Genomic DNA, 24,057 nt, shown 5'->3' with positions numbered 1-24,057 from the left:
CGATCAGAATAGAGGAGAACCGTTGCTCTGCTCCACGGCTTCTCTCACCTTCGCTGGGGCGGGCTCACCGGCTGCCGCGCCCGATTGGGGGACTCCCGATGCTGCCGCAGCCATTCTCTGCTCTTTGTAAGCGGTACCGGGAGGGGTGGGGAGGTAACCAGATCCTTCCCCCGCCTCCCCAAGAACAACTCACTTGCTCTTTCTTCTTCACCTTGTCGTCAGGATCTTCATGCTCCCTAGAGCACAGCCAAGACATCCTGCTCCGAAGGCAGGGCCGTAAGAACTGGGGAACCAGAGGACAGGCCCCTCTCCTCCAGGATCAAGTTTGGCCAGCCCTGCAAGTGGAGAGGAGGAGCCAAGTCCCAGGAGTTATGGAATGAAGGACCGCCCCACTCCCAGGACCACCGGAGAATACTAAGTCTTCGTCAAGGATGTTAGTGACGAGGTATGGAGGCCCTTGTATGGGGTTGTTACAACTTGCCAGTTGCACTAACACGGCTGGTCTTTTGGAGCTTCTACTTCAAGACTATCTGATTCCATCTCCCGCTGTTGCCACAGGCGGCGGGCTCAGATGAAAGTCTTCTGCCGCCAGTTTCCTACACCTGAGGTACTGGAGAGACTCCTAACCCGTCTAGTGTATCCAGAAAGGTCAAAAAAGTCCACTAAAAAGCTCCAAAAGCTAGTGAAACTCAGAGAGCCCTGAGTATTCAACTAGTTCATTGCACAGAATGGCCTCTCCTCAACCAGGAAGATTTTTCAGCCAGTGAACTCTGACAAGGAGGCACCGCTTTTGCAAGAATATTTCTTTTGCATGAATATTAGAGAATATTAGATTTTTCAGTGAAAGAAGTATATCTGTAAAATGTGGGCTGTTATTTGTTTTGCCATCAAATCCCAGCCAATTTATGGCAATCCCACAGGGTTTTCAAGGCAAGTGCTGTTTTCAACGCAAGATGGAGCTGTTCCACCAGGCCTTAGGTTGAGGCCGCAGGCATCCACATATGGCCTTCCCGAGGTTGCTGTCTCCTACTCACTGGCCACCCATCTACCAGCCGTATCCGTACCCATCAACCGGCCATATCCACCAGTATTAATGGGTCGGAATTTTCACCAGCGGCTATAACTACTGATTTTAAATGTTTAATGTAAATGTTTTATTGTGTTTACACCTTATTGTATTATTTATGATGTGACCTGCCCTGAGCCCGTTTGCGGGATGGGCAAGATACAAATACGAAAATAAATAAATAAAATTTAAAAATTGCAAGCAACCCTGGGCTTCCTTGGTGGTCTCTCATTCAAGAGCTAACCAGGGCTGGCTGACCCTGCTTAACTTCCAAGATCTGATGAGACTGGGCTACCCTACGCTATCCAAGTGCAGGAGGGGGGCTATTATTTAGACACAGCAAATTTTAAGGCCAGGGTCTATCCAAAAAGGGATATACACCAGTAATAAGATAAAACAGGAAAAGAATCCCAGAGTGTGAAAGAAGAGCAAATGTTTTTTTTAAACAATTTTATTAGATCCATTTAAAACCGTAACTATTTCACAGGTGATTCACTGAACCAAGGGGAGAAAAAGATCCATTACTCTTCTCTGTCAGTGAGCTTTTTCTAAAAAGAATGGCACGTACAAAACACAACTGGCCTTTAAAAAAAATAATAATAAAACTAGCGATAAATCCAGACAGACAAAATGTAAAAAATGTAATGTGACATAACAAGTAGCTTGGAGACAGCAAGTTACAAATCATCCAATCCTACTGAAATCAACCAAAGTTTCTGTTCACTACTAAAGAGTTTCAGCCTAAGAACTTTCAAGCTTTATTTTTCATAGCACCCAAATGCCAAACCATGAACCTGCCTTACAACAAAAAAGAGAATGTGTCAAAGGAGTCATGAAACTTATGCCTCAGTTTTACATGCCTATTAACCCTCAGAGCAAAATGATGTTTAATTATCAGAAACTGGTATCCATTTTGGTAAGTAAATGCATTAAGTTGGTAAGTAAATGCATTAAAAAGGCAACGATTTATTAAACTTTGACAGAGATCTAGATAAACTAGTCATTTAAAGGAAGAACTTGGAGTTTCCCCCTCCCTTTAACTGAAAATGGTAGGCAGGCAGATAAGGAGTTGTAGTACTATTGCAGCTAAACTAATTTGCGAATAAGAAATAGCATCTGCTGGTTGTGTCTTCACAATGGACTCAGCAGCTTTCTTACAAGGTACATCCAGGTATTTATACTCATAATTTACCTCAATTTAATTACTGGGTGAGCCATAACTCAGCTGCTGAGTACCGGATAACACCTCCTACCTGAAGTTTGTTTTGGACATCAATCAAGTGAAAGATGTGTATTCACAGGAACAGGAACTGGGTTTTCTACTTGCTCAATGCAATAGAACCAAAATCAAGGGCAAAGGTGAAAAAAATAAGTTTCTATTTCCTAGGAACCAGCCCTGCATATGACTAAGAGATTACTAACAATTATTACTATTATTGTATGACACTGTGTAAAGAATAGCTAGGAGATTCTAGGTTTGTCAGCAGCTGCAAGTTCTAGCTCTTAGCACTATGTGTGGTGAGCTGGACTGAGGGGCTGAGAGAGCTCTAAGAGAGCTGTGACTGACCCAAGGTCACCCAGCTGGCTTCACGTGGAGGAACAGGGAACTGAACCCAGTTCTCCAGATTAGAGTTCACTGCTTTTAACCACTACACCAAACTGGCTCTGACTAGGAGGGAAATTATTTGAAATTCCTAATACGCCAACAGCCATTTTCTAGGTGGCTGCGATTTTTTCTAGCCCTGGCCAAGTACACAATGCAATTCATCAACAGAAGATTGACAAAGTCACCTGGTATGGATTTCATCCTTCTCCTGCACTATATACACCGACAAAGACTGGTTAAGCAGGGCAATAAAATTCACATTTTTCCCACTCTTTCAAAGAACACTTGTGAAAGGTGGGGTGGAGGCTCTAATCCTCGCAATTATGAAAACATGCCAGGTTCATTGTTCTGGAATTTTATAAAATAATGCTGGTTGACAAAAGATTCTGTGAACACTCCCAATGCATGTTTTAAAAAGAATGGAATAATCCATTTTTGTTTAAGATTTTCCAATCAATGTGGATTGTGTAAGGTTAGGTAATTAAATCACAATTAATTCAGGGCTACTTGAAAGCCAGTCTATAATTTACTGTTGCCATACATAAGCTACATTCAAATTACCCCACACCAAAGTTGTTATCTGATGGTGAAAGATTTATCATGTAGATTGGCAATTCTCTCTACACCAATGCACACATATTTTTTAAAATTTATTTATACAAGGTAAAATACATTACAATACAGCAGAGTGCATAAAAAAGGGAATACACCAAGTACTTAAGAAGGGGTGAATACTGTCTTCCTTAGCAATCCTAAACCTAACACAGGCACAACTATGGAAAAACACGATAAGCCAATGCAAACATATGAAAAGGTGTGTACTGCCTTGGGGGGGGGGGGGGTCTTAACCAACTGAATTGCAAGCCTGGCCTCATCGACAGCTGCCACCAAGAGCAATTTAAGTGATACATGTAATGTAGATTGGCCTTTAATCTCCATAACGTTATCCAAATCCAAAACGTTTTATCTGTTTTATATGGGCTTTGCCCCTTGTAAGCCACTCTGAGCCCGCTCTGCGGGGAGGGCGGGGTAAAAATCTCAATAAATAAATAAATAAAATAAAACAAATGGTTAAGTAGCAGTTCTGACATTATTTATGCCCTTGGACCCAGTCATCTGTGGAGCTGCCTCACCCCTTATGATCTGCCACAACAGTTTCAATCATCTGAGCAGGGCCTTCTGCAGGTGCCACCCTCCAAATGAGCAAGATCAGCAACTGCCCATAGACATGCATTCTCTGTGGCCCCCATCTTGTGGAATGGTCTGCCTGATGAAGTCAGGAAGGCCCCCATGCTTCTGGTATTTTGCAAACTGCAAATCTGAATTACTCAGAAGGACATATTTACACTCTGACAAATATTCATCCAGCCTCTTCTTGAAAGCTGTCAGTGAAGGGGAGCTAACCACCTCCCTAAGCAACTGTTTCCACCTCTGAACCACTCTGACCATGAAAATGTTTTCCCTAATATTCAGCCGATACCTTTCTGCATGTAATTTAAACCCATTGCTTTGAGTCCTATCCTCTGCTGTCAACTGGAACAACTCCTTGCCCTCCTCCAAATGACAACCTTTCAAATGTTTAGAGAGAGCAATTATGTCCCCCCTCAATCTCCTCTTCTCCAAAATAAACATTCCCAAGGCCCTTAGCCTTTCCTTGTGGGGTTCAGTCTCCAGACCCCTGATCATCCTCATTGATTTTGTTCACATCCTTTTTGAAGTGAGGCCTCCAGAACTGCACACAGTACTCAAGGTGCAGCCTGACCAAGGCAGTATACAGAGGGGCTATGACCTCCTGCGATTTCAATGCTATGGCCCTTTTAATACAACCCAAGACTGAACTGGCCTTTTTTGCCACCGCATCACACAGTTCACTCTTACCCCAAGAGCTCTTTCGCATAAACTACTCCCTAGAAATCTATCTATTTTATAATTTCTCTTGGATTGTATTATTGGGAAACGCTTTTAATATTGTATGCCAATAAAAGGTATTTGATTTGAGTTGATTTGATTTACTCCCTAGAAATGTATCCCCCATCCAGTATTTGTGCTTGACATTCTTGTGGCCCAGATGTAATACTGTGCATTTATTTTTGTTGAATTGCATCCTGTTTGCAACTGCCCACTTTTCCAGAGTATTCAAGTCTTGTTGAATTTTAACTCTATCTTCTTAGGTGTCTGATGGTACCAATTTGGTATCATCAGCAAATTTAATTAACCCTTCTACCCCTTCATCTAGATCATTGATAAAAATATGGAAAAGTATTGGGCTGAAAACTGAGCCCTCTTTGGGTGTAGTCCTCTAACCAGTTCTCTATCCACTGAACTATCCTATAGTCCAGCCCACAGTCTTCCAGTTTGTCCATCAGAATGTCATAGGGAACCTTATCAAAAGTTTAACTGAAATCCAGGTAAATCACATCATTCAAAGCCAGAGTCAGAAGCCAGAGGAGACAAGCAGGAACAAAGTCTGGGAAGAGGAGGTGGAGTTGATGCAAGGCGTCACGGAGTTGACGAGCTTGCTTCCACAAAGAAGCCATCCTAGAGCCTGCTGCTAAATAGCCCTCTGCTGCTGTTTCCAATTAGCGCAGCGGCACCAGTAGCCAAGCGTCTGTCGAAACTCAGGACTAAATGACCACCTGCTCCGCAAATGAGCTGCACATCGCCTGGTTGCTAAGTCCCGGTGGAGTCGGTCTCGTAAGTGAGCAACTCACGGGGCGAGTCCGGAGGACTTTCCGCCTGTAGCTGCTCCTCCTCAGCTGTTGCTGAGCTAGGTGCTAATGCAGGCAGTGATGGCTCTCTGAAGCTCCAGAGGGGCCAGCTGTGGATTCTGCTGAAGCTGGCAACGTCCCCTCATCTGTACCCATGACACTATCTCCCCAGGGCCCCCCCCATCTGGAGGACTGGGCTTATCTGGGTAGGCATCGTGGAATTGCTGCACCAGGTCCGAGGCATGGAGGTTGGCTGTGGGTTCCCAAGACCAGTCTTCGTGGCCATACCCTTCCCAGTCGACCAGGTACTGGAGGTTGCCATGACGTTAACGGGAGTCGAAGATCTGGTGGACTTTGTACGCCTCATCTTCCACTAGCACAGGTGGTGGTGGTGATGGAGGAGGGGGTCGAGCAGGGTCAGGAGGAGCGGTCGGGAGTAGCACGGAGCAATGAAAGACTGGATGAATGCGAAGGTGGGGTGGCAACCAGAGCCGGAAGGCAATGGGGTTGATCTGCTCCATGATCTGGTAGGGCCCGATGAAGCGAGCGTCCAACTTGTATGACTGGCTGGGCTGCCGCAAATAGCCGGTGGAGAGCCAAACGTTTTCTCCAGGCTTGGGTGGTGGGCCTTCTTATCTTTTCCGGTCAGCTGCTATCTTATACGCTTCCTTAGCCTACTGGAGTTGCTCTTGGAGCAAGGCTTGGAGTACGCGAAGTTCTTGCAGGTGGGCATCGGCAGCTGGGATATTTGTGGGTGGCAGGATTGATGGGGAAAAGCGAGGGTGGTACCCATAGGTCAAAGAGAATGGGATTGTTTGTGTGGATGAATGCACAGCATTGCTGTAAGCAAACTCAGCCAGAGGTAACAGGGTGATCCAGTTGTCTTGTTGGTAACAGGTGTAACAGTGGAGGTATTGCTCGAGAGTGGCGTTTGTGCGCTCTGTCTGCCCATCCGTCTGCGGGTGGTACACCAAGGACAGGTGGACTTGGGTACCCAAACCTGAGTGGAGGGCTTGCCAGAACTGAGAGGAGAACTGTGGACCCCTGTCCGAGATCAGGTGGGCTGGGAGTCCATGGAAGTGGAAGACGTGCTGGAGGAAGAGTTGAGCAGTTTCCTGAGATGTGGGGAGCTTTGGACACGGGACTAAGTGGGCCATCTTTGTGAAGAGATCCACGACTACCAGGATGCAGGTGTGGCCCTTAGACCAATGAAGCTCGGTGATGAAGTCCAGCGACATGGTGTTCCAGGGTCCTGAAGGCATGGGCAAGGGGTGCAACAAACCTGAGGGTTTGGCTGGGTGGTCCTTGGCCCATCGGCAGACTTCACAGGAACCAACATACTGGGCAACAGCAGAGCGCACTTGAGGCCACCAGAACTCCCATGTCAGTAGGTGTGTCGTCTTGTGCTGGCCAAAATGCCCGGCAGGTAGAGAGTCGTGGGTCAGGAGTAACACTTCTGTCTGAAGGGCCCTAAATGCCCGGCAGGTAGAGAGTCGTGGGTCGAGTAACACTTCTGTCTGAAGGGCGGCATGTAGAGGCATTCTAGTGCAGCAGGAGACCATCTTGTGTTGTGAGCTCCCCTGCCAGGCCATTGTAGAGTTCCCGGAGGCGCTGTTGAGCCCAGGGGTCATTGGTCTGGCTGGCATGAATGTCTTTTGTCAGGGTCGGGTGGGTCGAGGTAGCTGCAAAAACCGAAGGTGGCAGGATGGGAGCAGCAGGGGCCTCTTCAGTCGATGCAGGAGTATACTCTGGTTTTCATGAGAGTGCATCGGCTTTCTGGTTCTGGGTGTGTGGGATATAGATGATCTGGAAGTCAAATCATGAAAAGAAAAGAGACCAATGGATCTGCCATTGGTTGAGGCAGCGGGTGGTCCGGAGGTGTTCTAGGTTGCAATGGTCCATGAGCACTTGGACTGAGTGGTGGGCCCCTTCGAGGTGGGGCCTCCAAACCTCAAACGCAAGTCTTGATGGCGAGCAGCTCTCTCCCCCAGAAGGTATAGTTCCTCTCAGCTGCTGTCAGCAGGCGCAAATAGTAAGTGCAAGGCTAGAGCGGCTGAGACGGGTCTTTGTGTTGGGATAGCACCACTTCGAGGGCCATTTTGGAGGCCTCGGCCTCCATGGTGAAGGGGAGCTGGGAATCTGCTGGTGCCACTGTGCTAATTGGAAACAGCAGCAGAGGGCTCCAGCTGACCAATTTCCAGGAGTTCCTCGACCACCACTCCACTGCTTTCGCCAACCCACAGCAGGCAGCTGCAGCCAATTGGAAAAATCCGTACTGTGAAGCAAGGCAAGAACTCTGTTGCTCATTACTCCACGGAGTTCAAATTCCTGGCTCAAGATCTGGCATGGAACAAGGCAGCCATGATGGACCAATACACGGAGGAGCTGCCCGATGATGTTCTAGATGAATTGGCTCGGGTAGAACAACCCCCCACCCTGCAGGGGCTAATCACTCTGTGTCTCCGTATTGGTGGCCACCTGGAGAGTCATCGCCAAGCACGGGGCAGCAGGCATTTATCACAGGCTCCACGCCGTCCAGCTCCCTGGACCCTTCCTGCAAACCTCAGCACTGGGGGAGATGAGGGCGAGCCAATGCAACGGGGAGTTGCACGGCCATGACTGACCCCATAAGAGATGGCAAGGCGCAGAGCGCAGAACCTTTGCCTGTACTGCAGTGGGGCGGGGCATTTCTCTGCTGGATGTCCTGCCAAATGCATCCGGCTGGGGGTGGTACTGCCGCCACCAGCAAAAGACCAGACCCAAGCCTGAGTGGACCCGCCAGCTCTCCAGGTTCTTTCCAAATGTTTTCTTCCCTGACCTTGAGAGATGAAGCCCATCATGTGCTAGAAGGCCTTCTCTAAAAAAACTTATCCCATGGTCCCAGAACCCAAAGCGCTCCTGCCGGCACCACCATCTCAGCCAACGATTCACCTCGAGTATGGTCTGTTCTCTTCACACTCCTCTTCCTATGACTGGAAGGATAGAAAAGAATACCACCTGTGCTCCCAATGCCTTCAACTGCCTTCCAAGAGCTTCATAGTCCTCTTTAATTTCTGTGATGGTATTTGCGGCCGTGTCATTCATCCCCACATGAACCAGCACAAACGGATACTGATCAGTAGGTCTTATCAGTCTTGGCAGTCGGTCTGTAATATCCTGAATTCTGGCCCCAGGTAAGCAGCACATCTCTCAGAGTAGGGGGACCAGCCTAGACACATTACATTCCATACCCCTGAGCAGAGAGTCCCCGACAACCACCACTTTCCATTTCCTTCCACTTCCGTGCAACTCCATGCCCTCTTCACTCCCTTTTCCAGGTCTTTGTGGCTCTCCTTCCACTCTCATCTCCGTCACCCTCTCAAGCACCTCAAAACAATTCTTGAACTCCAGTGGACCAGAGCATTGTCTTAGTCGACGTCTTCAGGTTTGTACTGTAGAACTGAGAGGAGGCGCAGAAGGGAGAACGATTCTTCCTTCTCCTTGACTTTCTTCTTCATTTTCCTGCAGAGTTCCCAGGCTTTTGTCAATAAAATCCTCCCCTTCCTTGATTTCCTGAAGGGTGGTGATCCTCTCCTGCAGGCTCTGAATGTTTTCCTCCAAAAGCCTGACCAGCTTACACTTCTGACAAGTGAAGTCTGTCTTCTCTTCCAGGAGGAAAACAAACATGGCACACTCCATTCAGGTGACTGAAAAGGGGCCTCCAGTCAACACCATTGCCATCCACGTATATTCTAAGAGTACTCTGAGCAGAGTTTCGGGGTCCTCTGGCAGATCCTCAGGCCCTTTAGCTCTTGCCCTTCGGCTCACTCCTCTGGCGAGGAGGAGCCTTTTGTTTCAAAAGGTCACTTCCTGGCAAGCACAGCAGAGCTCAGCACAGTAGGGGGCATGGCTTGTAATCAACAGCAACTCACTCAGTCCCCAGCAGCCCCCAACACACAATTAGGCTCACACAGAACTTTAACAGAACCACTCTCTAGCAGTCTCCAAAGAACCCACTCACCCTCAGCTTCTCACACAGCAGCTAGGAAAGACAAAAGGCAGAAAGACAACAGCCCCTTGCCTTCTAGCAGCTCCTTATCTTCTAGCAACTTTATTATAATGGAATGATTCAGGAAGATTGTGGATTATACCACTCTGTACAGTAAAAACTCTCTCTCATGGATCACTGCCTTGACATAGCAAGGGGGCTTGCATGGTTCGACGAGACTGCAGGCTATGCCATGGAGGGCCACCCAGGATGGACAGGCCACAGTGGAGAACTCAAGACAAAATGTGATCCACTGGAGAAGGAAATGGCAACCCACTCCAGTATCTTTACCAAGAAAACCCCACAGACAGTAACAAAAGGCTAAAAGATATGACGTCAGAAGATGAGCTCCTCAGGTCGGAAGGTGTCCAATATGCTACTGGGGAAGAGCAGAAGACAAGTACAAGTGAGCGGAGGGCAAGTACAAGTAACCCCAGAAAGAGTGAAGCGGCTGGGCCAAGGTCGAAAGGACATTTAGCTGTGGATGTGTCTGATAGTGAAAGGAAATTCCGATACTGCATAGGAACCTGGAATGTGAGATCTATGAATCAAGATAAGCAGGAGGTAGTAAAAAATAAGACTGCAAGACTGAACATTGACATCTTGGGAATCAGTGAACTAAAGTGGATGGGAATGTGTGAATTTAACTCAGAAGACCATTATATCTACTACTGTGGCCAAGAATCCCATAGAAAAAATGGTGTGGCCTTTATAGTAAACAAGAGCGTGAGAAAGGCAGTAATGGGATACAATCTCAAAAACGACAATGATCTCGGTCCGAATCCAAGGCAAACCATTCAACATCACAGCAATCCAAGTCTATGCCCCAACCACTGACACAGAAGAGGCTGAAGTGGACCGGTTCTATGAACACCTACAACACCTCCTAGAACAAACACCAAAAAAAGATGTCATCATCATAGCAAGCTGGAATGCTAAAGTAGGAAATCAAAATGTAACTATCAGATCTCCCAGTTAAGACACTCTCCACAGCACACTTAAGCAGTGGTAGTTTATTGAGATATGTTTACTTTTGGAAACATGCTCTGTGTCAGAACTGAGAAAAAGCATGAAAAATCCCAAGTTATAGGTAAGACAGAGACACCCCACATCTCATGCACAAGTCACCATCCAGCCCCTAAGTCACTATGGCAACCCTGACAGATATACGGTGCCCTATCACATCCTACAATGGCAATAGAATCTCCAAGGTCCCATGGGAATCCCATGGGAAGCTGGTGCTGGTTATGACTTCTACAAGCATTCACTCCCAACACAGCATGCACTCCCCTCAGGAATTCCCTCCCCCTGATATTATGGCAAGCAGTGAAGACAATTGTAAAGACAATATGTATCTAAAGCCATAAACATTCAATTATAAACTTTTAAATTTCTCTCTAGATGGTACGTGACCCCAACCAAACTAGCGCATGTCACTCACAATATTTCCCCAAATTGCTGGAAGTGTGGTGCGGCAAAAGGCACCTACTTTCACATTTGGTGGCTATGCAACCCAATCAAGCAATTATCGTCTCAGGTACTCAAATAGATCAAGCTAATGACCCTGGGTAATTTTCCAGAAACCTCAGAAACTTATTCTCCTAAACCTCTGGGAGGATTCAAATATACCTAAAATACGACAGAATTTAATTATGAACTTGATCACCGCGGCAAAAACTGTTATAGCCATGAAGTGGAAGGATGCAAACACACATACACACCCGGTGCAGCAATGGCATCTGAAAATTTGGGATTACTTTATCCTAGATAAAATTACTGATGCAATTTCGGAAAAGCAATCAAATTCGATAAGACGCACTATCCTCAAGATATGGGCGCCTTTTATGGAGTATAAGCTCCAAGCCTCCAATAAAGCATGTAGTGTACAAGACAAAGACAATTGCATGTCATTACTAGCTATTCTCTGAGCCTTGAGTTGGTGTTACATTCAATTCGAACATGGCCTTGCCTTTGTGACGTTTGACACTGATCTGGTTTTTATTGTTGTCACTGCTACCATGTTTCATACTGTTATTGTACTTCTGCTAATCCATACATGTGTTACCCTATGTTATATTGTATGAGGAACATTGCCTGAATCCTCCCGTTTCCTATGTATTGTTTGATATTCAATAAAAGTTATTCAAAACCAAAAAAAAACCCCAACCTCAGATATGCAGACGATACCACTCTAATGGCAGAAAGTGAAGAAGACCTTAAGAGCCTCTTGCTAAAAATGAAAGAGGAGAGCGCAAAAGTTGCCTTGAAACTCAACATCAAAAAAACTAAGAACATGGCAAATAGAAGGGTAAGTCATGGAAGCAGTGACAGAATTCATGATCCTGGAATCCAAGATCACTGCAGACAATGACTGCAGCCATGAAATTAAAAGACGCCTGCTCCTTGGGAGGAAAGCTATGGCAAACCTAGACTGCATAATAAAACATCACCCTGCCAACAAAAGTCCATATGGTCAAAGCAATGGTACTCCCACTAGTAATGTATGGCTGCGAGAGTTGGACCATAAGGAAGGCTGAGTGCCAAAGAATAGATGCTTTTGAATTATGGTGCTGGAGAAGACTCTTGAGAGTCCCATGGACTGCAAGGAGATCAAATCAGTAAATCCTAAAAGAAATCAACCCTGACTGTTCCCTGGAAGGCCAAATACTGAAGCTGAAGCTCAAAAACTTTGGCCACCAAATGAGAAGGGAGCACTCACTGGAGAAGACCCTGATGCTGGGAAAGACTGAAGGTAAAAGAACGGGACAGCAAAGGATGAGATGGTTAAACAGTGTTATTGATGTCACTTTTTTCACTTACCGTGAAACTTCCTTTCTTGGTGGTCTGGGAGTGGGACATTCCTCACATTTGGGACATAAAAAAGCAGTTGCCCCAAGGGCGAGTTCCTCGGCTTCCTGATCACAGGGCATGATGCAGCACTCTACGACTGAATGCTGCCTCAGCTGAGACCATCCTGTCGATCCTATAATGTCGGGTAAACGAATGGACAGACTTCCAGGTGGCTGCTCTGCATACTATTTCCAGGGATGGGAAGGCATGATAAGCTGCTGACGTAGCCGCCCCCAGACTGAATGAGCTGTAACCCCATTTGGTGGCTCCAGGCCTTTTGCCCTGTACGCTAGGCAAATACACCCCCTAATCCATCTACTTAGGTTGGATGTAGAAACTTGTTTTCCCATAGACGCTTTCCAAAAAGAAACAATGTTTCCAACTTCCTCCATGCCTTAGTCCTGTCAATATAGAAACTAAGTGCCCTGCGAACATCTAGGCAGTGCCATTCCTTCTCTTTACTATGTTTAAGGTTAGGACAGAAGGATGGTAGAATAATCTCTTGTGACCTGTGAAACAAGGAATTCACTTTAGGTATGAATGCTGGGTCCATGCGGAGAACCACCCTATCATTATGAAAGGGGCACAGCTCCCTATTCACCGACAGTGCCCTAATCTCTGACACTCACCTAGCTGAAGTAACCCCCACCAAAAATAAGGTTTTAAAGGTTAACTCCTTTAGAGGGCATGAACCCATCAGTTCGAAAGGCGGGCCACACAGCGCCCTTAGTACTGTGTTAAGGTTCCAGTATGGGAAACAATGTACTGTGGGTGGATTTAACAGTGTAGTCCCTCCAAGGAATCGTTTGACATGGGGATGTTGTGACAAATATCCTCCCTTCTGTGATCCCCTTATAGTGGAAATCACCACTACTTGCCTCTTCAGAGTATTAGTACTGAGCCCTTTATCCAATCCCTCTTGAAGGAAGAGCAAGACATTCTTAACCGAAGCCTTCAAGGGGTCTAAACTGCGTTCTACACACCATGCATGAAACACTTGCCAAGTCATATCATAGACTCTATTAATGGAACTCTACCTTGATGCTAACAACATCTCTACCACCCTGAGTATCCCATGCTCTCTAATTGTTTCCGCTCAACTTCCATGCAGTGAGATTGAGTAGATCTGATCGTGGATGACGAATCACCCTGTGTCAGCAGATCGTCTCTCAGTGGAAGTCGCCTTGGTTCCTGAACGGACATTTTTAACTGTTGGAACCAGGCCCAGCGTGGCCAGAATGGTGCTATGGCTATTATCTCTGCTTTCTGCTCCATCACTCTCTGTAGTGTTCTGGAAATCAGTTGAAGAGGCAGAAAGGCATACAGTAGACCTGCCAGCCAATCACATGTCAGAGCGTCTATTGCTACTGCCTGTGGGTCTCGCGTCTGTGACATGAACCTTGGTACATGACGGTTCCGTCATGTAGCGAACAGGTCCAGTTCTACGTTTCCGAACCTTGCCTTGATCCACTGAAAGATTGTCTAATTTAGCATCCACTCTGATTGATCTATCAGACTTTGACTCAGCCAATCTGCCAGACTGTTGTCCTTCACGGCCACATGCATCGCCTTCAAAGATAACAGATGATCTTCCGCCCAAATGATCAACAGGCTCGCTTCCTCGTGTAATGATCGAAACCAAGTTCCCCCTTGCCTGTTGATGTAGACTTTGGCAGTCATGTTGGCCATACAGACCAAGACATGTTGATTTGCCAGGATCTCCTTGAAGCATGTTAGCCCCAGACATATAGCCCTCATTTCCAAAAAATGTATACTTTGATTGGATTCCGCCTGAGACTAGGTCCCTTGTGCCATCCTGTCCAGAACATGGGCTCCCCAATCGTGCAGGTTCGCATCTGTTGTCATCACCACTCTTCTCGGCTCCCTGAGAGGGAATCCCAGTTGAAAACACCTTGGATGAAACCACCAGTTCAGTTCCTGCTTCAGCACATCCGTCCGAGAGAGAAGCTTGCTTGCTTTGTTGGCAATCACCTTTTGGTATGGGAGAAGGAACCTCTGTAGAGGGCGTGCATGGAATCTTGCTCAACTGACCACCTCCTGGCAGGACACCAGCATACCTAACAATTTCGCCAGCATCATCACCTCTACCCTGGAAAGACTTAGAACCTCCGACAGTATGGTACTGATCTTTTGCTGCCGTTCCATTAACAGAAACACTCTGTCTGCTGCCGTGTCTATCTGGACCCCCAGATGCACCAGGACCTGTGTCGGCTTGAGATGGCTCTTCTGCAGATTGACCACGAAGCCATACTCCCTGAGAGACTGGACCGTTAGTTGTGTCTTCTCCAGGCTCTCCTGGTATGAGGTTGCTTTGACTAAAATGTCATCCAGATAAAGAAATAGGCTTGCTCCCTGCATCATGAGGTTGGCTATGATGGCCACCGGCAGTTTAGTGAACACCCGGAATGTCTGAACCCATCAGTCAGCTCCCAGGGTCCACTCTTCCCCTTCCCCACTCGGCTCCAGGGACTCCTTGTCCTCCAATGCTTCCCCTCTCCACTCCCGGGGTCTTACCGAGGTTTAGAGAAAGCAAGTCCCAGCTTGAGCTCTTCTGCTCACCTCTCGCCGGGTCCTTGAGCACGGGAGGACTGCCAGCTTCCCGAAGTCGACCCATGCATCTCTACAGCCTCTACTGCTCCCTGTGGTTCCAAGATGGGACAGTAGGAACCAGCGCCCAAGGGCCGGTTCCTGCGAGAGGCAGCAGGTTAGCCGTGGCTACCAGGGGTTCCCCAGTGCCAGTGGCTCTCGACTGCCACTGGCTGCGGTTCATCTTCTTTCCTGGCCCCAGGGAGCACTCCCAGATCTGGCCGAAAGCCTTTGATCTTCGGTCTTCTTCTTTTTCTTTGGATCAGCGTGCTCTTGGAGTACTGAGGAGACACGTCTTGCATTTTAGGCAGGGCCGGTAAAACTCAAAGTGGAGCTAGGGGAAAGGCCACTCCCACCGGCTGGATCAGATATGAGAGACCAACCCTGCAGAAGGAGAAGGAGCCTAATCCCAAATGTGAGGAATATCCCACTCCCTAGGACCACCAGAGAATTAAGCAGACTCCAGAGCATAACGGAAGACAGGAGGGACTGGCATGATGTGGTCCATGGGGTTGCAAAGAGTCAGATTTGACTGTGCAACTGAACAATAACAGTAAAAACTATCTGTTGCTGTATGTAATACCCTATTATATAATTTCCGCAAATAAAGACAAATTAAATGAACTGAGTATGAACTGCAGAAACAGAATGAGTGGTAACTAGTCCAAGTTAGCCAGCCACAAAATAAAAAACAGTAGCCAGTAAGGTACACTCCCATGAATCTGTACTGATTCAGCCACCTTTTGAAACATACAGCAAGCACTAAAAGGGCAGATTTCCCCTCCAGTATGCAGTATAGCCCTCTTTCCCACCCTCCTTTGTTTGCCTTTGACAGCTGTCTGACATAATAGAAATTCAGAAAGATAAAAGCCTCATCTGTCTAATTTCTTTCTACTACTGGGAAACGCAAGGGAGAAAAAAATCCAGAAATGTAGGTGTCATGATCTGGGCTGTGTCACCAGAGGCCTACTAGGCCCAGGGAGCCTGGCTAGCAGTAGGTGAGGCTGGGCCTACAACTCCCAGAAGCCCCTGAGAGGTTTTGGAGCCAAAATTGGCCAATAGGGAAGAAGAGGGCTGGGGAACAAAAGAGCTGGTGCCAGAGCAAAGGCTGTTCTTTCTTCCAGAGGGCAGAGCCAGAAGGAAGAAACCCTCATCCTGAGGGAAGGGTGAGTAGTCTAGTGTCACTTGGAATAGTGAGCTAGGGAGAGTATATATTTAGACACATTAGGGCATTTGATTTCTTTTCTTTTCACCCACTTACTGTTATTATTCTGCACCTTCTTGTTTGACCTCCTATAAAATAAACCTTTTCCTTGTTTCACTCTGCCTGGTCCTCACGCCTGTTATTCAGCCAAAAGGGAGGTCTGAAGGTCTTGGGAGGGTGCTCTGTGTCTTCTCAAGGGAACCTAAATCCAGAGTGGTGGCAGCGTCAGGTGACGTGACAGTAGGGTAGCTCAATGTATTTAGATAGGTACAGCAGAAGCAGCAAGCTAAAGTACACCATGCCATAAAATGGCACAACCAGTGATGCTGTATTTTTCCCACAAAATATGTTCTGCCGCACATATGTAAATACAGTCTGTTTATTGTATAGTTGTCAGGGCTGTTGTGCTGCAAATCAATCATGTCAGATGAACTAAGTATGAGATATGAAGCTGGGACAAACCCCACTACTCATACAAGGTCCAGACTTGTACATGATAGCTTTTCCTTCTTTTGCTAACATATTTTATTTTAAATATTTAAATTACTTACAGTTCTCATTCAAATTGTCCCCAAAATCTCACATCATGGAACACAACTACCTCCTGCTAAGTTACCAGACCAAAACTATTCAAGGAATTTAGGTGGGCTCCACCCAGTATACATCTGAGAGATCATCTTAAATCAGATGGGATTTACAAACAACAAAGGATGGATAGACAGAGTGACTGGGATAACCAAAGCCTCAGCCCAAGCTGGCACTTCCCTTTCTATTACCACTGTCATTTTGACAACTGTACAGAGAAAGGCTTCTCATGCATGTTACCTGAACTCCCAGAGAGTCCATTTGCAAGCTGCATTTTACTCTGTCATAACTGGCTCTAGGAGTTTTGGGGGTTGTTGGGGTTTTTTTGTTTGTTTGTTTTAAAGGCTCAGCAAAGCCAATGTTCTTCTGCCAAAGATGTTTCAAAGTTATTGCCAACTTCCAGGCAGCAGTGCACTGATATGGCTGTTTCATTTTCTTTTCCTGTAAGCACGGATTTATTTTATTCCCCCTTATGTGGAATGAGAAGCAACAGCAGTAAAGATTAAAGAGCATCTGCTGTGAGACTCATCAGATCACAGCATAGAAGGGGGAAGCTTTCACCTCCAGCTGCTGTACTGGAAACCTATAATCATGCATTAATGCTAGATGCTACTACATCTGTGGCTAGTTTAACCGTGTTGGTGACTTGGAACCAGGAGAAGATAGCCTGTTAAATACTAAGGCATGCACTCAATAAGCGGGAGTATCATATTTAAGTGGGCAGGGAGGGGAACACAAATTAGATAAATCCCCTATTCTTCTAGAGTGACTTAATTAAAGGAAGAATTTTGCAGTGCAGTCTCTAAGCCCGATGAAATCCATGAGCTGAGACTGGGGTTACCTGCATAGGATTGCACTGTTAGGCTGGCATTTGCAGAACCTTTCCCCTCTAGAACAGCTACTGCCAGTTTGTATTGTACCCTGAATGCAGTCAGTCAATACTGCACCTCTCAATATGGGTCTGAGAAAGCAAGATCTTCAAAGATGTCCAAACTCGCCTTTCATATCTGCATAGACAATGCAAGGAACACTGGATCTACCACTCACTCTAAATGCTGGAAAGACATTTATTCGAGTAACAGACTGGACTCCTGACAGTAGACCAACACCAATGTACATTTCACAGCAAAGTAGGTTGTGGAGTTACTACAAAGCTCTTTACCTACTCTTTACAGGCATAAACTGCACATCTACAGGAAATGGGAATAAGGTATTCAGGTAATAAGAGGCAGAGCAATGGGAGTTCACTGAGTTCTAAGAGAAGGAGAGGAAACTGGGTGGCAAGCATACCCTTAGCTGCATTTCCAAAGAACCAGTAAGCAGTGCTCATGGGAGTTTTATAATAGCACAGGATTGTTTTAAATCTTGTTGTTTTTTAAAAAAAAAACTATGCAACTGATGTGTGGGCTACTTAAATATATTTTTCACTCGCTCGATACTTATGAAAGGTTGTTTCAAAGTTTAATCTCTAATTATAAGTCACCAAGATGTCCATTTCTAACCCCATACATGTATGTTTAAATAGATGTTTCCATTTAAGCGAGCAAGCATCCACAAAAAATGACCAATTATTAAGTGTTACACTGAAGGCCTTTGTAATTACAACAGTTACTGAAATCTGAAGTAGGAAAGGCATTACGGTTTTATATTTATTGCTGCTATTTTCAACGCACATGTGACTAGCAATGTAAAATAAACTTGTTTAGAATACAAGGCCAAATAGCATCTAAGAGAAAACACTAGGCTCTTAAACACACAACAGAAGATAGCTTGTTTTCAGGAGAAAGAAAGGCAAGCTGGGAGGTACATTCCCACAGTTTATCACACACACTATAAATCCCCATGCTGTTTTCCTCTCCCCATACCATTCAAATACCATTTAATGACCCAGAATTAAGCCAATTATGGGAAACCTGCATACTTATAGAATGTTCCCCTTGACAGGGGCACACCGAACCACGACTTTTTAAAAAAGGATTCAAGTTCATGATGCTAAGCAATTTTCATGGCTATGCACACATAAGTCAAACAGAATTGAGCACAAAGATAATATGTGCTAACTAGTATTTAAAACAGAACTTATTACGCCACTCTCATTTTGGGCTACCTTGCCCAAAGCTAATTTCTCTCCTTTACTCTCAATACTCCTTATATGCCCCATTATCTACCTCTCCCATTCCTTTCCCCCCAGTCCAAAACCCATGGTTCTCTTGCTCTTTGTGACTTCTATCAGAACTTGTTCACACATTATGCTTCCTTTTTCAGGAGAAAAAAACTACCCACACAGTATCATTAAATCCAACTGAATGCAGACTGGCAACTTGTTGATGTGAGACATTTTAGATGCAGTTTTCTATTTCAGCTTTAGAATGAAGAGGCTTCTGCAATCCATTGCATTCTAATAACAGAGAAGAGCAACAAGACATGAAAACAAAATTCAAGGTTTCAGTGGATTTCTGAAGCTTCAGTTAAATCTATCTCGGTCAGCATCAGTGGCATATCACAAGTATATTGAAATTTGTTTGGGATAATACTGTAAAAAGTTAAAATATGAGAAGAGTCTAAACTGCAAGCACATACATCTCTTCTAATAATGGGTCTGCATGTTTTAGAAAATGCAGAGGAGAACTCTCTCTCCTTATATATAATTCTGTTTTCGAGTAGCGATGTTCCATGCACTCCCAAATCAGTTGGGTCCTTGAGCTGTCACTCCAAAGGTGTCCCACTCCATTGGCTGCATTCCCAAAGTCCCGCCCACAGAAGCAGCGGCCAGTATCTCAGCCTCAGTGTGATGGGAGCCAAGGGACGCGACAGATGCTCTGGCAGGCGGAGGCCAAGGCCGACGATGGTGCCGCCGCAGCTGGGAGCAGGTAGCCAGCCGAGCTGCAAGCCCACAGAAGCGCTGCCTAGCATCTTGGCCTCACTGTGCAAGGAAGCGAAGGACGGGCCAGACTCTCCGGCAGGTGGAGGGTGAGGAGGCCGAGGCCGACCATGGCGTCCCTGCAGCGGGTGTCGTCGACCATGGCTGAATGCAGGTGGCCAGGCGGGCTGCAAGCAGATGGGCCAGCGCCATGCAGGAGACCTTGGCCAAGGCCGTGATCTTTCTAGAGTTCATTGTATGCCTTTTACAATGGGCTTTGCTACTAGTATATTCATAAATATAATATATCTGTTAAGGGTGGTCAGTCATGCCTATCAAGCCACTACCACATAATTTTTACTTTAAACGTATATGTACCCAAGTACCCCTCTCAGAGCCACACAGTTTAAGGGTGACTGGGCTGGATCCAAAGCAAAGTCAATGGAGCTCAACTGAAATGTCCCTCTTCCCACCTCCTATTGTAGCTCACTCAACCATGAAAAAATATGTTCCTGAAGGGGCAGAGTCTATGAATGGAAACCTGCTATGAGAAAGGGGAATCTGCAAAACTTAGCCCTTCTCTTCTACTGACAGAAGCATTGCATTACCACTTACTAACTTTAAAAGAAGATTCAGGTTTAAAAATGCACCTTAATCACTGATGTGTAGGGCATCATAAGTATAGCTTGCTATACAGTGCTACTCCTGACCACTCTCGATGTTCACCCTTCCTTGCTCCGCAAATGACTAATCAGGCCCATTATTTTGTTCAGCAGCCATAACTTTCCAGTGAAACTGTCACATGATTAAATCAGGATCCATTGTAAATGACCTCATGTATTACTCTAGCACATATGGCTGGAAACAATAATATCCTGCAAGAAGCCAAAGGTGACTAATCACCTGTGAAAACAACAGCACTAGGGAACACTGAAGCAATAATGAGGACAGTGCTCACTCACTCACTTGCCCCAACAAGGTATTATGTTTGAGGATTCCAGAGATCTGAGAAACTAGTCATACTGTGTTTCTCATAGGAACATCTGAGTCTAAGATAGTGCAGCCACAAAACAGTGAGTACAGTAATAGCCCAGAGAATAATTGGAAGGAACATGACATTTCCATTGCTGAAGCTAAGTAGGCCTGGCACCTTCAGCTGCCTGGTGGGAGACCTCTAAGGGAACCATAGGCAAGATACAGAGTTTTGTGGAGGAAGAGCAATGTATAAAAACTGTAGTAGCCGTTGCTGCTAGGAGACAAAGCATTACCAGCCAACATGCAGGAAGACCAGTTACTCGGGGCCAAACTAGATACGTGGGCATCCACAGATCCACCTCATGGATGCCACCATCATTTTTAAGTAATTTTAAAATGTTGTGAGGGCGCAGAGCTATGAGCTCCCCCACCCCACCCCCATGCACACATTTTTCAAAGTGCCAAAACAGTCTCATGGAGTATGCGTGGCTCTTTCAGCACTTGAAAAGGCATGAGGGGGAACAAGAGTACGATCAGCCCTCTGTGCTGTGGGCTCTATCAGGATCAGGCCATCACAGCATTTTTTTAAATTGCTTCAAAATGGTGGTGGCATACAAGAGGCTACATCTGGTTTGGACATCAGCCTCAATCCTCATCCCTCAGCTTGAGCTATGAGGTTCTAAGACCTGTTCCACCTGTTTAGATGAGAGAGATTTTTATTGTAATGTCACATCCATTAGGTGTGACTTCTACTGTAAGCTACTTTGGGTCCTGCCTAACAGAAGAAAAATGGGGTGGTAGCATTTTAAAGAAGAATAAAGTTAATACAATCTTAGTTTCGTACATGTGAGACACCATTCACATTATGTACTTGACCTGGATAGAATTTGCCTCTTGCCATGACTCAAACCTGATATTCCTGGTCTAGATATTTCAAAAGGGAATAAAAATCAGTTATCCACCCTGCCAATGAAGTCTGCACCGTAGAACTTATAGAACGCACTTATGCTTTCCATCATTCACAGACAATAATCTTTTAAGGTAAGAGTTATTTTTAAAGTCTCATGGTTTGCATTAGGATACATTAACGGCTCTGGCCAAAAACTTCCCCATCTATATCTATCTATCTATCTATCGATCTATCTATCGATCTATCGATCGATCAATAGATAGATATCTATATATAAAGTCCCCTCACCGTAAAATCAACACCCAGGCCAAACCGCTGGACCGAGAGACACCAAATTCAGGGAGAGCGTTTCTACTGTGGCATAGGTGCTGGCTAAGAAAAGATTTTTAGAAATTTGACCCCTAAGTGGGTCAAAAGGGGGAAAATGTGCTCCCCCATTGATTCCTAGGTGGCTGCTGGGCAGCAGCCTCTCTGTACCCCCACTCTCTGATTGGTCAGCTGAAGAGCTCAGTGTCCTGAGGTAAAAAACAAAACAAAACCCAACACTTACAGGGGACTGCACAGAGCTAATGACAGCTGAGGAAATCAAGAGTGGCCAACAACCACCTGTGAGATGAAGCAAAGCTGCTGGCCCAGCCTCTCAGATGGCTTCCAAAACACTCCCCCCCACCTCCTACACCTAACAGGCAGTTGTCTGTCAGGTGCAGCAGCGGTTGCAGGGTGCTTAAAGCCACGAGGGAGCCTGCCCCAGCAGTAACGCCTTAGTGATCCTGCTAGCCCTGCCTCCACAGTGGCTTCTAACACTCCTCCCCCCACCCCGTCCTACACTGGACAAGAAGCTGCCTGTCAGGTGTAGGAGAGGAGACGGGATGCTTACAGCCGCCGGGGAGGTTTGCTCAGCAGGATTGCCTTAGCACTGCTGCTGGCCCAGCCTCCCCGATGCCTTTAAATACAATCCCCCCCCAACACCAGACAGGCCGGTGTCTGTCAGGTGTAGGGCCAGGGCATGAATGTTTATGGAAAGATAGAAATGGACATTTCTAGGAGCCATTTCAATGCGTGACTCCCTCATGAACCTGAAGAAATGTCCACCACATCACCACTCCCTCTCACCAACCCCCCTTCACACCTCTCACCTCTTACTGCCCCCAAGAAAGCTCCTGGCAAACATCAAGCCAGATACACCAACGCTACAAGGAGGCGGCAACTTAGAAATGCGGCAAAGACATTTGCACATAGTATTCCTGCGGGGTACTGAGCTGCACAGGCCAAGTACCAGCAAGATCACCCTCAGGTGTTCAGAACAACACAGTCTCCATATGAGTAAAACAATCCAGGAACACAAGTAGAGAGGCCATCACTTTTGTGGAAGGTAGCAGGAGCTGACGTAACAGACGACTGCTTCTTATATGGACAGTTCTATGTGGCCTGTTCCAGAGTGAGCTCACCAAGCAGGCTGGTGATCCTAGCACCTGAGGGCAGAACCACCAATATGGTCTACAGAGAGGTCCTTCAGTGGGGGGGGGGAGTAGATGTCTCACTTCATTTCTTTCACTACAATCTTCTCTGTTAGAATTCCTACAACAAATGTCAGATTTCAAAGTTTATATCATCAGTATTATAACTGGATTTATGGAACTTAAATACCATAGCAAAGCACGGGTAGCAGGCTAGTTCTAATATAAATTATGTGTCCCCATGTCTGAACAATCACAAGAAGGCATATGTCGGGATTCATGTGCCTGTGTTCACATAAGTTTTATGTACATAGAAACACTAAATGATTCATAGTGTTTTAAAGAGTTTGAAGCTGGACAGTTTATCACAATTACTCCGTAGTGCTAAATCTGTATTCAAATCTACCTGGCATTCTATGCAGGATGCAGACAACAAACTTTAAGATCATGGCCTGAAACATCTTGCCACATGCACCGCCCTGAGCCTGCGTGCGGGGAGGGCGGGATAAAAATGGAATGAAATAAATAAATGCACATGAAGCTGCTTTACATCGACTCAGTGTTGCCTACTCTGACTGGCGGTGGCTCCCCAACACCTCAGGTACAACTCTTTCACCTCATCCTTTTAACTAGAGATGCCAGAGATTGAATTTGGCACCTTCTTAAAAAGATTCCAGGTGCCGGGGCATGACTTCCCCTCAGTATGCAGGTGGACCAAAGGCAGGCTTAAATGCATGACCTCTACCTGTCAGCTGAGCCACACTGAAGTAACTAAATGGGCACCTTGTTTCGGAAGGGGACTTGAACCCATACCTCCAGAGCTAACTGGAGTGGGTTTACTCCAGGACTCCTCACAGACATGTCACAGTACACTTCAACACATCTCTTCTCTCCTTTTTTGTGTAACCTTCAACTTGATGAAAAGTTCCTGAGAACTCAAAAGCATAATATTGGTTTGCAATATCTTGACTGGTCTCAATAATACACAGAGCTTCTTTGGAGTAATTCTGGCAGCTTTCCCTGTATTTACACAAGTTATTACTCAGCTGCTGCTGATTATTTAGGCTAACCTTAAACATTTTATGAACTCAGCAGAGCACTTTATTTGTGTGAGAAGTTACAAGGTAGGGTTAAACCAGTTTAAGTTTGTGACATAGATACGTCCTTAGTGAAAAGGATTATAGGATAACGAGAGCACAGAG

The 24,057-nt window shown here is 46.0% G+C and overlaps 1 protein-coding gene across 1 annotated transcript in view; it reads right to left on the bottom strand.

Moving 5' to 3' along the window:
• Positions 1-24,057, bottom strand: part of LRRC1 (leucine rich repeat containing 1) — a 172,240-nt gene that overhangs the window by 126,530 nt on the left and 21,653 nt on the right. The window lies entirely within an intron of this gene.

Source organism: Gekko japonicus, unplaced genomic scaffold, assembly GCF_001447785.1.
Source record: "Gekko japonicus isolate JY-2015 unplaced genomic scaffold, Gekko_japonicus_V1.1 scaffold391, whole genome shotgun sequence".
NCBI lineage: Eukaryota > Metazoa > Chordata > Lepidosauria > Squamata > Gekkonidae > Gekko > Gekko japonicus.
Note: the sequence above shows the minus strand (reverse complement) of the source record. Positions and strands in the feature narration are given on the sequence as shown.